We start from the raw sequence: 12,351 nt of genomic DNA, 5'->3' as shown, positions 1-12,351 counted from the left end.
GCCTCCAGAACTGTGAGAAATAGATGTCTGTTGTTTAAGCCACCCAGTCTATGATATATTGTTATAGATTACCCTAACTGACTAAGACAGAGAACACTTTAAGTAGGAACAGGAAATAATATGAGATTTTAAAATTAATAAGGATAAAAAATGAACTGGATGTGACTCCAAACATTATATAAAGGATAGATTTGAAGACATATGTGTAAACCAGATTTTGGGTCCTCTACAGTGATATGTCTTTTAACAAAGCAGATTAATTCTAGTGATATTCTAATGTCTGACATTTTGTTTTCCAAAAGAAGAAATAATGTAGTGGCAGTGAGTTCAAACTAGGATAACAGAAATTAGAGTGAGAGTTATAGTTTCCAGAAGAAAGCATCTGTTTCCTTTTGTCATGCAATTTTAAAAAACTTCATCACATCCATAATGCTAACCTAAACATTTTTCTAAAGAAACATAAACTCATAATGGAAAAATATATGATCACATAGCTATGGTGATTTTTAAACTATCTATAATAATAAAAGCATAATATGCTAATTAGACCAGACGTCCCTCTGGATGACCTTCCGGATGAAGCCAGGGCTGCAAGGGAAGCCCAGGTCCTGGGTGCCTGCCAGTGTCCAGAGGGAAGCTCGGGTCCCAGGTGACAGAGGGAAGCCAGTGCCGGCAGCCAGGGGAAGGAAGGCCTATTCTTGCATGAATTTCATGCATCAGGTCTCTAGTTGTTTAATAAAGTAAGAGTTTTCCAACTCTTTATCTGTCCAATTCTACTATAAATAATTGCTACATCTGGAGCTCAGCAACTTCGTTGGAAGTTACAAGACTAAAAACCAAAGTATGTATGTAGATGTATGAGTTCCTTATAGGTTTTGGAGATTAGGTCCTTATCTCTAAACATTGGCAAATAGGTTCTCCCATGCAGTCGGCTTTCCTGTTGTTTTGTTGATGGTTTCTTTTGCTATGCAGAAGCTTTTTATTTTGATGTAGTCCCATTTGTTTATTTTCTCATTAGTTTCCATTGCCCCAGGAGCTGTATTGATAAAGATATTGCTATGACATATGTCTGATATTTTAAACAATCCAATCAAAAATGGGCAAAGGACCTAAATAGACACTTTTCAAAAGTGGACATACAGAAGGTCATGAGACATATGAAAACATGCTCAAAGTCACTAATCATCTGAGACTTCCAGGTTTCTTGTCCCAGCATCAAGAAGGGTTCAGGAAATCTGGAGAAGGCTGTGCGTAGATTAAATAGGAGTCCAGAGAAGAAGCATAATTTTGAAAGGCATTAGGGGGTCAGAGGAGCCTAGCTAAAGGAGCTAAGATCTAAGTTTTAAGGTCTAAGGTCCTAAGGTCTAAGAAGGTCTCAGGTCCAAGGTCTCAGGTCCAAGGTCTCAGGTCTCCTCGTCCCAGGACCCCATGCTTTTTATTAACACAATTTGTCCTGAGGTGAGGCAAAGATATACACTTCAAAGGGTCAGAGTTTCGTACAGAGTCCATTGTCAGAATGGGGGAATTAGTCTACGGCTGTTCAGGTGTTTGGCCAGTAGGAGGCAATAACATGTAGATTAAGATGCCCTTAGCTGTCTGGCAGCAAACAATCAATTTAATGTATCCTATTCAGGTTTGGAGAAATGCCATCAGCCATTCCCAGATTCAGCCCTGCTGTCATGCTGGAATTGGCTTCCGGCATATGTATTATTCAGAAAGTAAGATATGTTTAAATAAAGTAAAGCAAGAAAAGGGGCATACAGTGACAGGGGAATGAAATCTTACCTTATCTATGATGGTCAGGGTATACCTTGTAAGAGATCAACCAAAGGACTTGTATGCATGCATATAAGCATACCAATGGACATAGATACTAGGGGGTTGAGGGCATGTGCTGAGGGTTGGGGGTGGCTGGGGAGAGGTCAATGGGGGAAAAAGGAGACATATTTAATACTTTAAATAATAAAGAATTAAAAAATAAAAATATAAAAAAGAGAGAAAGAGAAGAGTTGAGCTTTTATATGTAGAAGAGATCTGCTTGACAATTTCAAAGAAGATGAATGGAAATCTGGAGTCCATAAATCATTAAAATATTTTCCAGTTTGAGGGATTATGACATATGGCAACAATGTAGAAGCTCTGGTACTGAGAAATATTACACATATTTTTCTAGGATTTGACTGTTTAGGTCACACTTTCTATAATAATGCTTTTAATGTGGAATTACTAATCAATGAGCATAAAGTTTCAGTTAAGCAAAATAAATATGCTCTAGAGATCTGCTATATACCATGGTATGTAGGGTCAACAGTAATGTATTTTACACTAAAATGTTTATTAAGAGGGTTGATCTCACATTGTGTTCTTACTACAAAAAAAAAATAAGAAAAAAAAAGCATCTATGTGAAATCATCCACAAAGAACAGACTGAGACTAGCTTTCCTTTACAACTCCTTGAATGACTTGGAAGTAGAATTTGGGGACCCTAATTTGACATCATATACTCATCAAGCCATTTTCTAGACAGCATAGCTTTATTCCATCCACAAGAAGTAAAGGGCCATTACCAACAAGCTATCACACCAAAAGCTGTGCTAAGACATATTACAATAATTTTTAATTTTCAGCAACTCATTGAACTCATTTGCTATAAAAAATAAGAAGAATTAAAGAAGAGGATGAAGGTGTTAAAAATTTATCATATGTAATATTCTTACCACCCTATGTTCTTGTATTTCTCTGGGGATACTTTCCTCAGATTAGGTGATTTTTAATAAAGCAAATGGCATCTTGTCAGTAAAAGTAATATTTTTATTAATATTTTATATAATTTCCTGTGGAATTCTTTGTTCATTTTAAGAAATTTAATGGCCCTAATGACTAATTCATTTATTTCTCAGAAAGTTTCTTCTATCAAAAAATCAGTTTTTTCTAATGGACTGAATTAAAGTTATTTTTTAATCTCTTCAAAGGGATGTGACACAATTATACATTTTTTAAATTAACCTAAATTTTAGTATATATTTAATCTTTTAAAATTTCTTTAAGCTTTTGCTGTATTTTAAATGTTTGCTTCTAATAATAGTTCTTTAAACCAAATCTGTTAACTCTGTTGGAAATGTCAGTGACTGAACAAAGGTAAAGGAATTTTAAAGATCCATCAAAAAGTCAAATAAAATTGAGATTATCCACAACTGAGCTATGCACTTTTTGAATAATCTGAGTCAGCTTTAGACTTTCTCACCATTCTGTCCAAGTTGCTTCTAGATTAACACAGTATCCAGTCTTCACACAATACCAGGCACAGATAGATGTATGCGTGCTAATTGCCTGGAACTATGCATCCATGAGTGAATCCCCAAACATAAGTCTTGTTTGGAATATATGTAATTTGTTATGTTTAATCTAAACTGAGTGAGAGTTATGCATATTGAATACATAAAACTTTTTTGGGTAGGTTTTGTTGTGTGTCTTTTGCAACTTAGATTCAGAATTTTGGAGAAAGTGTATATCTGAAAAAGTCATATCCATTATATATTTTAAGTTATTCCATGAAGAGGGAGATAGACAAATTGATATCTCAAAGATTTTTTCATTAATAATATTGTATTAATAACTATTGGCATAAATATTGGTTCTTAATGTAGTGATATTAAGAGAAATTGGGACTAAGTCTCATTCCAGTGATTAGATTAGTAGAGACATTCAGGGTGTGTGGTATACTAGTGAAGACACATGGTAGAGACTCAGGGTTTCCTCCTCCTTCAAAAGTCACCTCTTTGTCATCTTTCTCTGCTTGTTGGAGTCCTCCAGGGATCCAACCTCAATGCTTGTCACGCTAGACTCAATCCCTAGGTGATCTTCCCAGTACCATAGATTATCTATAGTTGATGTATGACTCCCTAAGGTGCATTTCAAGTAGAAACTACCCCCTGAACTTCAGGCTCAGAGACCCACTCTTTCTATGGCATTTCCACTTGGTTGCTAAGCAGACATCTTAAAGTTAACATATGCAAAACTCTTCCTCCCAAACTCTTCCTCTCCCAGTATTTTCCCATCTCAGAAACAAGGCATCACCCAAATATTCAGGCTCAACGTTTTATTATGATTTCTCTGTCCCATCCTTGCCACTTCTCACCTTCTCACTGTCACAGCCCCAGCCCTCAGTCCCAGAGAATATCATATTTCACCTGATTCACTACAAAATTAAAAATATCAGCCACCTTACTTTCTCTATAGTAGTCCTCACACTATAATCCACACTATAAGGGTTAGTAACAAACCTTTTAAAATTTAAATCTGGTTTTGTCAATCTGCTCTCATCCCTCCTTTAGTTTTTCACAACACTTAGGAAAACAAATCCATTGTCCTTCCCAGTTCCTCCCGGAGTCCTGATCTGATATGCTCCCATTTTCCTCTCACTCACTCCTCTTGGAAACATCAACCATATTCTCAACTCATTGCTTTTGAATTCAGGATTTCATTGCCTGTTTATCCCCTGAATAATAAAATAAATGGAGAGATATTTCAGGTACATGGATAGAAACACTCATCTTGTCAAGATATCAGCTATTCCCCATTGGATCTATAGACTCAACACAATACAAGCTAATATCCTATAAAGTTATTTTGTGGATATCAAAAACTTATTCTAAAGTCTATATATAGAAGTAAAAGACTCAGAAGGGCCAACATAATGTCGAAGGAGAAAAACAAAGTTGGAGGACTAACACCACCAGATTTCAAGTATTACTATAAAGCTACGATAATCAAGTCTGTGTGATATCAGTGAAAAAAAAATAGATAGTTAGAACAATGGAATAGAATGGAGAACCCAGAAATAGACCCACAAAAAAATATAGTCAACTGATCTTTGACAAAGGAGCAAAGGCAATATAATGAAGAAAGAAAAGTCCTTCCAACAAATGGTGCTGGAATAACTGGACACCAACATGTAAAAAAATAAGTGACACAGACCTTCTATCCTTTACAAAAATTAAATCAAACAGATTATAGACCAAAATGTATAATGTTAACTATTAAATTCCTAGAGGATAACATAGAAGAATATTTAGGTGACTTTGGTTATGGTGATGATTTTTTAGATATAAAATCAAAGGCACAATCTAGGGGGGGAGGGAATTGATAAAGTGGACTTCGCTATGAGTAAAATCTTATGTTCTATGAAACACAGTGTCTAGAAAAAAAAAAAAAAAGCCACACACTGGGAGAACATTTTTACAAAAGACACATCTAAGAAAGTATTTTTACCTGAAGCATATAAAGAACTATATAGCCACAACAAGAAAACAAACAACCCAGGTTTTTAAATGAGCAAAAGAACTGAACGGACATGTCATCAAGAACACACACAGATGGGCCTCACCCTAGAGTGACCAGAAGGCGACCTCCTCTCCCATCCTGGGAGGCTCCGAGATATCCACCACCACCGCTGCTGACTCAGCCCACCACCCTCTGCCCTGGCCGCCAACCCCAGCATGCCCCAAGGCCCAGCAGCTGCCACCTTAGTCAGCCCCTTTGCCAGCCCGCAGCCACTCAGGTAAAAGCCTTGGCCTTGGTGCCTGCTACACCTGCGCCTCCAGCCATAATGACCCCGCAACCCTAGCAAGTGGGCCAGAGCTACCGGCCCTACTGGGAGGCCGCCATCAACAAGCAGATCAACCCAGAGCTCTAGCCTCCTATGCGTACCTGTCCATGGCCTCCTATTTGACTGTGATGACGTGGCCTTGATGCACTTGGTCCAGTTCTTCTTGGGGCTGTCTAGCAAGGAGAGGGCGCACGCTGCCGAGAGGCTCATGTGTCTGCAGAACCAGCACGGAAGTCTCATGTGCCTGTGTGAGATCAGCAGGCTTGACCTCAACTATTGGGAAAACAGCTTAAGGGCCATGGAGTGAGCCTTGCAGCTGGAGATGAGCGTGAACCAGAGACTGCTTGATCTGCACCAGCTGGCCTCCTAGAAAAAGGATGCCCACCTGTCTCCCTTCCTGCATGAGCAGGTGAAGTTCATCAAAGAGTTGAGGGATCATATCACCAACCTGAGCAAGATGGGAACTCCGGAGTCCATCCTTGCCAACAGAGTACCTCTTCAACAAGCTCACCCTGGGCAACGCAACAAGAAGAGATGAGCATGGACTGCCTTCTCTATAGACACGGGTGACTCCCCCTCGTCACCCTGTTGCGCATGCATGTTGCAATATTGTCCTTGCAACACATTCACTCAATATTTTTTCTTCAAGTTTTGCCATTTCTTCCAATGAAGTTGTTGGTTCCGAAATATTACATATATATATCATGATCTCACTAATATGTGGAATCTAATGAACAAAATAAACTGACGAACAAAATAGTTCCAGAGACCACATGGAAGCATGGAACAGATGGACAGATCTCAGAGGGGAGGGTTGGGGGGATGGGAAGAGATTAACCAAAGAACTTATATGCATATATGCATAACCCATGGACACAGAAACAGTGCCATGAAGGGGGGGGGAGGGAGGGAGGCAAGGGGGGAAATGGGGGATATCTGAAATACAGTCAACAACAAAAATAATTTTTTTAAAAAGTTATACAGATGACAAATAAGTATATGAAAGGATCCTCCATATCATATGTCATCAGGGAAATGCAAATTAAAACAACAAAGAGATATTGTTACCCTCCTATTGGACTGGCCAATATCAGAACACAGACAACACCAAATGCCGATGAGGATATGAAGCAATAGGAACTCTCATTCATTATTGGTAGAAATGCAAAATGATATAGCTGCCGGGCTGACCAGCAGCCCCTGAGCGATGGATGAACAGATTGCTCTGACACACGTTTCTGTGAAAGAGAGGGCTCAGGCACTACTTGGCTATCGCTGCCAAGTAGCCCTGTTCACCTGCCTCCTTTGGCTTTTATTGTTCTAACAGCTTGAACTAAAATTAACCTCTAGATCAGTGGTTCTCAACCTTCTGGCCCTTTAAATACAGTTCCTCATGTTGTGACCCAACCATAAAATTATTTTCGTTGCTACTTCATAACTGTAATGTTGCTACTGTTATGAATCGTAATGTAAATATCTGATATGCAGGATGGTCTTAGGCGACCCCTGTGAAAGGGTCGTTTGACCGCCCAAGGGGTCTCGACCCACAGGTTGAGAACCGCTGCTCTAGATACAATCAGCAGGGTAAGCATCCTTGAGAAAGTACATGCTTCTACAAGGTCGGGTCTTTAAAGACTAAACATAGAGATTCTAGCAAAACACCCGGGGGATTAGACTTGTTTGGAAAAGTCAAGGTGGGGGCTGCCGCCTTCAGTAAGGTCCCCCAGAGGCCCCCGACCTTTCGGAAAATCCTCCTTACAGACATTCCAGCCAAGTCCCGTGCTTCCCCACATATAGCCACTTTGGGAGACAGTTCAGCAGTGTCTTACAAAACTAAGCACCCGCTCCCCATAAAATCCAGCAATCATTCCGCTTGGTATTTACCCAAAGAAGTTGAAAACTAATGTCCACAAAAACCCTGCACACTGATGTTTATAGCAGCTTTATTCATAATTACCAAAACCGGGAAGCAACCAAGGCACCCTTTAGTAGGTGAATGAATAAACAAACTGTGATACATCTAGACCAGTGGTTCTCAACCTTCCTAATGCCGTGACCCTTTAATACAGTTCCTCATGTTGTGGTGACCCCCAATTTCATTGTTACAAATTGAACACAATTAAAGCATAGTGATTAATCACAAAAACAGTATGTAATTATACATGTGTTTTCCAATGGTCTTAGGCCACCCCTGTGAAAGGGTTGTTCGACCCCCAAAGGGGTCGAGACCCACAGGTTGAGAACTACTGATCTAGACAGTGAATGTTATCCAGTGCTCAAAAGAAGTAACTTAGGAAGTCATCAAAATACATAGAAGGAGCTTAAATGCACATTACCAAGTAAAAGAAGCCATAATGATGAAGCTACTTAGTATATGATTCCAACTATATGACATTCTGGAAAAGGCAAAACTATGGAGACAATAAAAATATTAATGGTTGACAGGGGGTAGTGGGAGAGAGGGATTTTGAGGGCAGTGAAACTTTTCTGTAAATACTAAAATGAAGGATATGTGTCATTATACATGTGTCCAAATCTATAGAATGTACAACACCAAGAGTTGTCCCACTGAGATAATTCAAGATAATCTTTCCCTCTCAAAGGCAACTGATTAACATCCTTAATCCTTAATTCTACTTTGCTGTGTTACCTAACATATTCACAGGTTCTGGGAATTAAGATGTGGCTATGTTTGGTGGGGTGGGGTTTATTTTGCCTACCACAATTCATAAAGCTATAATAAACCCACATGTGTTGTCAGATTTTATTTGTATGTCTTCTCTGAATTCCTGACAATAAGAATAAAAGTTTTAAAACAATTTTTAAAAGTACATAAAGCCAAATATTCAATTCTTAGGATCAGATGTATTTTGGAATTCAGAATTTGGGGTATTTAACTGGAAATTATCAAGATTATATCCTCTGTGGCATTATCCCATATTTAAATATATTAATATTTCTATAGGGAATGTATGAATATTCTTCCCAATAGGAATAAATAAAGACTATAAATAGCCTCATGTCAATTGAGGCCAAGTTTTGTCACTAAGTGAGTTCAGTTGAGGTCAGACTTTTGTTGTCAATTAGCTATGAAAAAAATTGATCTTTGAACTTTTGGATTGCAAAAGTACAGATAAAGTGTATGTGCATAAAATATGATAATAAATGTGCAAAATATTAATAGTTGATTTCAGCTTCCTTAATATTTTGTTAATTTTCAATTTTCTACAGAGATTTTTTTCCTTTCTCTAATATGTGTTCTATTTCAATAAAATTTACAAAAATGTGAACTATATAGAAAAATTAATAACATAATTAACTTTCATAGAGTGAACACATTGGGTAACCAGTATCCAGATCAAGAAACAAAACATTCCCGGAAGTCCAGAAGCTCCCCTCTGCCTCCTTCCAGTCAGCCCTCTAACACTACTAGGGTAACTCCTCTCTGTTTTCACCAGAGATAAGTTGTGCTTGTTTTTGAACTTTTAAAAAAATGGGATTATAAAGTATATACTCTTTTGTGTCTGGCTTATTTGTCTGAATATTATTTGAATAAAACTTGTCTGATCCTGGCTTATGTGGCTAAATAGGTTGAGTGTTGTCCCATGCATGGGTTGGATTCCCCATCAGGGCACATGGCCAGGTTTCAGGCTTGATCCCGGGTTGGGGCGCATGCAGGAGGCAGCCAATCAATGTTTCTCTTTCACATCGATGTCTCTCTCTCTCTCTCTCTCTCTCTCTCTCCCCCCCCCCTTTTATTCTTCCTCTCTTCCTCTCTCTCTCTAAAATCAATTTAAAAAACATATTTAAAAAAACACAAAATTGTCTGCATTATTGTATGCAGTATGCATAATTGCTTTATGTAGGATTCCTTATGTAGGATTACATTGTTTATCCATTTTAGTTTCAACAGACATTTGAGTTTTTCCATTCTGGATCTATTAAAATTAGTGCTACAATGAACATTCTTGGTAAATATATGTGCACATTTCTATTGGATATATTCCTAGGAGTGAAATTTTAGGCCATAGGGTTGCAGATATTTAGCTTTAGTGGATACTACCAAACAGCTTTTCAAACTTATCATGTTCATATATTATTTGTATAATCAGGAAAGTAATAATATGAAATATTTTTAAAATCTATTTGTTCCATGGAAAGAGCACTTGATTGTACCATCAGTGAGTTATGTTTTAGGACTGGCTCTGCCACCAACCAACAATGACTTTGGGCAACCCACCTATTCTCTCAGGCGGAGTTTCCTTATCTTTAAACTAGAAGTTTGGAGTAGATGACTGTGTGAGATTTATCCGAACTCAGAGTCTATGAGAAACAGTGGTTCCCCTCCAGCTTCCACATCACCATACAGCCTCCCCTTCCTGACCTGAGACTGAAACATGCTATCTCTTGAGCTACTTTGTTTATTATGGTGTTTTGTTTTGTTTTCAATTCCCTTTGCTTTGTGGGACCAGTATCTAGGCTTTGAGTAATATCCACTTGAAATTTAAGAAGAAAAGCCAAAGAACAAGACTGAGGGGTGTGTAGCTAGGATAAGTGTGAAAGCAGAGCAACCTCCAAGCCCCTGGAACGAGGAGAGCCATACGTGGACAGAGGTAACATTGGCAGCTGATGAAAAGCAGCACTGGCAAGGTGAGATCTAGAGAGGATTTGGGGGTCCTGGTCATTGGAAGTTCTTTACTCTTGGGAAAAGTGGTTTTTCTATGGTGGAAGCATTCTGAAGTCACAGTATCTGAAAACATGAGTCCCCAATCGTGCTTAAAAATGCAAATGTGCAGCCCCTACTGCAATCCCACTACATTTGAATTTTTGCCAGTCTCATTATTAGGCAACCAAGCAAGAACCTAGACTAAAATTTGGAAAACACGGGTAGAGTCTAGAACTTCAAGAAGGAAAAAAAGAATAAGAAGAAAATAATGTTAAAGGAATATACAGTTGGAATTTTTTATTATATTTACTCATTTTATTATGTTTACTCACTGTATTCAACATTTTGTTTTTTAATAAAATAAAAATCCACTCTTTAACTTATTTATTGCATAAATATTTACTAGACACCTAATTATGTGCTTGACACAGTATTAGGTGCCAGGGATACAATCTCAAAAAATAATAGTAGTAATCCAATCCTTAAGAAGCTTACCATCTAACATGGGGGAGGCAGGTAGCAGTACATCCAGCAAAGGTTAGTGGGGTGTGAAGAAGCCTGTGCAGGACATCTGAGGCATCTGAGCACAGAGGACCTTTTGCCAAAGGAAAGGACAAGAGAGGTGATCTGGGCGAGACATGGCTGTGGAGCAAGAAGGGTAGAGTTGAGTTAATATAGAAAGATGGTGTGCTAGTCAAAACCAATCAATGGGCATAAAGTTTCAGTTAAGCAAGTTGAATAAGTCCTGGAGACCCAATGTACAACATTGTGTCTATAGTCAACTATGCTGTATTGTACACTTAAAAATTTGTTAAGAGGGTAGATCTCATGTAGAGTGTTCTCACCACAAAAACATTTAAAATGAAAACAACTTCTGGGTAAGAAGTTATTTATTGTATAAATATTTACTAGACACCTAATTATGTGCTTGACACAGTATTAGGTGCCAGGGATACAATCTCAAAAAATAATAGTAGTAATCCAATCCTTAAGAAGCTTACCATCTAATATGGGGGAGGCAGGTAGCAGTACATCCAGCAAAGGTTAGTGGGGTGTGAAGAAGCCTGTGCAGGACATCTGAGGCATCTGAACACAGAGGACCTTTTGCCAAAGAAAAGGACAAGAGAGGTGATCTGGGAGAGACATGGCTGTGGAGCAAGAAAGATAAAGTTGAGTTAATATAGAAACATGGTGTGCTAATCAAAACCAATCAATGGGCATAAAGTTTCAGTTAAAGCAAGTTGAATAAGTCCTGGAGATCCTCTGTACAACATTGTGTCTATAGTCAACTATGCTGTATTGTACACTTAAAAATTTGTTAAGAGGGTAGATCTCATGTAGAGTGTTCTCACCACAAAAACATTTAAAATGAAAACAACTTCTGGGTAAGAAGTACAGAAACCAGTCCAAGTAGCTCAAGTTGAAAAGGAAGTCAGTAAAAAATATGGAAGAAAATCAATCTTTCTTTCTCTCTCTGCAGAAAAACAAAACAACAAAACAAAAGAACCAGCTTGGCTTCTTAAGAATGGCACATTTACTTATTTGTTCTCTCTCTGACTTTCTCTAGAACAATATGTTTCTCAATTTTGCTTTTTTGCAGTCTTCTTATTACCATACCCAGGTTCGGCTGCCTGCTGCCTCAGAGCCAATAACAGAGAGACAGGGGCTGGTGGGAGGAAAAATCAATTTATACAAGAGCCAGAAGTCTGAGAAGATGAGGCACTATCATCACAAAGACCATCTTAACAATTGGACATAGACAGGGGTTTTTGTAGGGAGGGAGGAGGAAGCAAAATTTTAAAAAAGGAGGGGTTTGAGAGTTCTTCATTGAGAGTTCTACATGAAAGCCAAAATAGTCAGTTCAGATAACTGGGTGTAGGTCAGCAAATCTCCCAGAGCCAAATATCTGAAGGATGGAGTCTGCTTCTTTTGAAGTTAGTTCCTCAAACTCTTAAGCAAAAAAGCTAGCTGCAGTCACACATTAGTTAACAGGTCATCATTTATAGAAACAACTAGAGGCCCGGTGCATGACATTCGTGCACTTGGGGGGGGGGTGGTCTCTCAGCCCAGCCTGTGC

This window comes from Myotis brandtii, unplaced genomic scaffold, assembly GCF_000412655.1.
Source record: "Myotis brandtii unplaced genomic scaffold, ASM41265v1 scaffold686, whole genome shotgun sequence".
Classification (NCBI taxonomy): Eukaryota; Metazoa; Chordata; class Mammalia; order Chiroptera; family Vespertilionidae; genus Myotis; species Myotis brandtii.
This window is presented reverse-complemented; position numbering follows the sequence as displayed.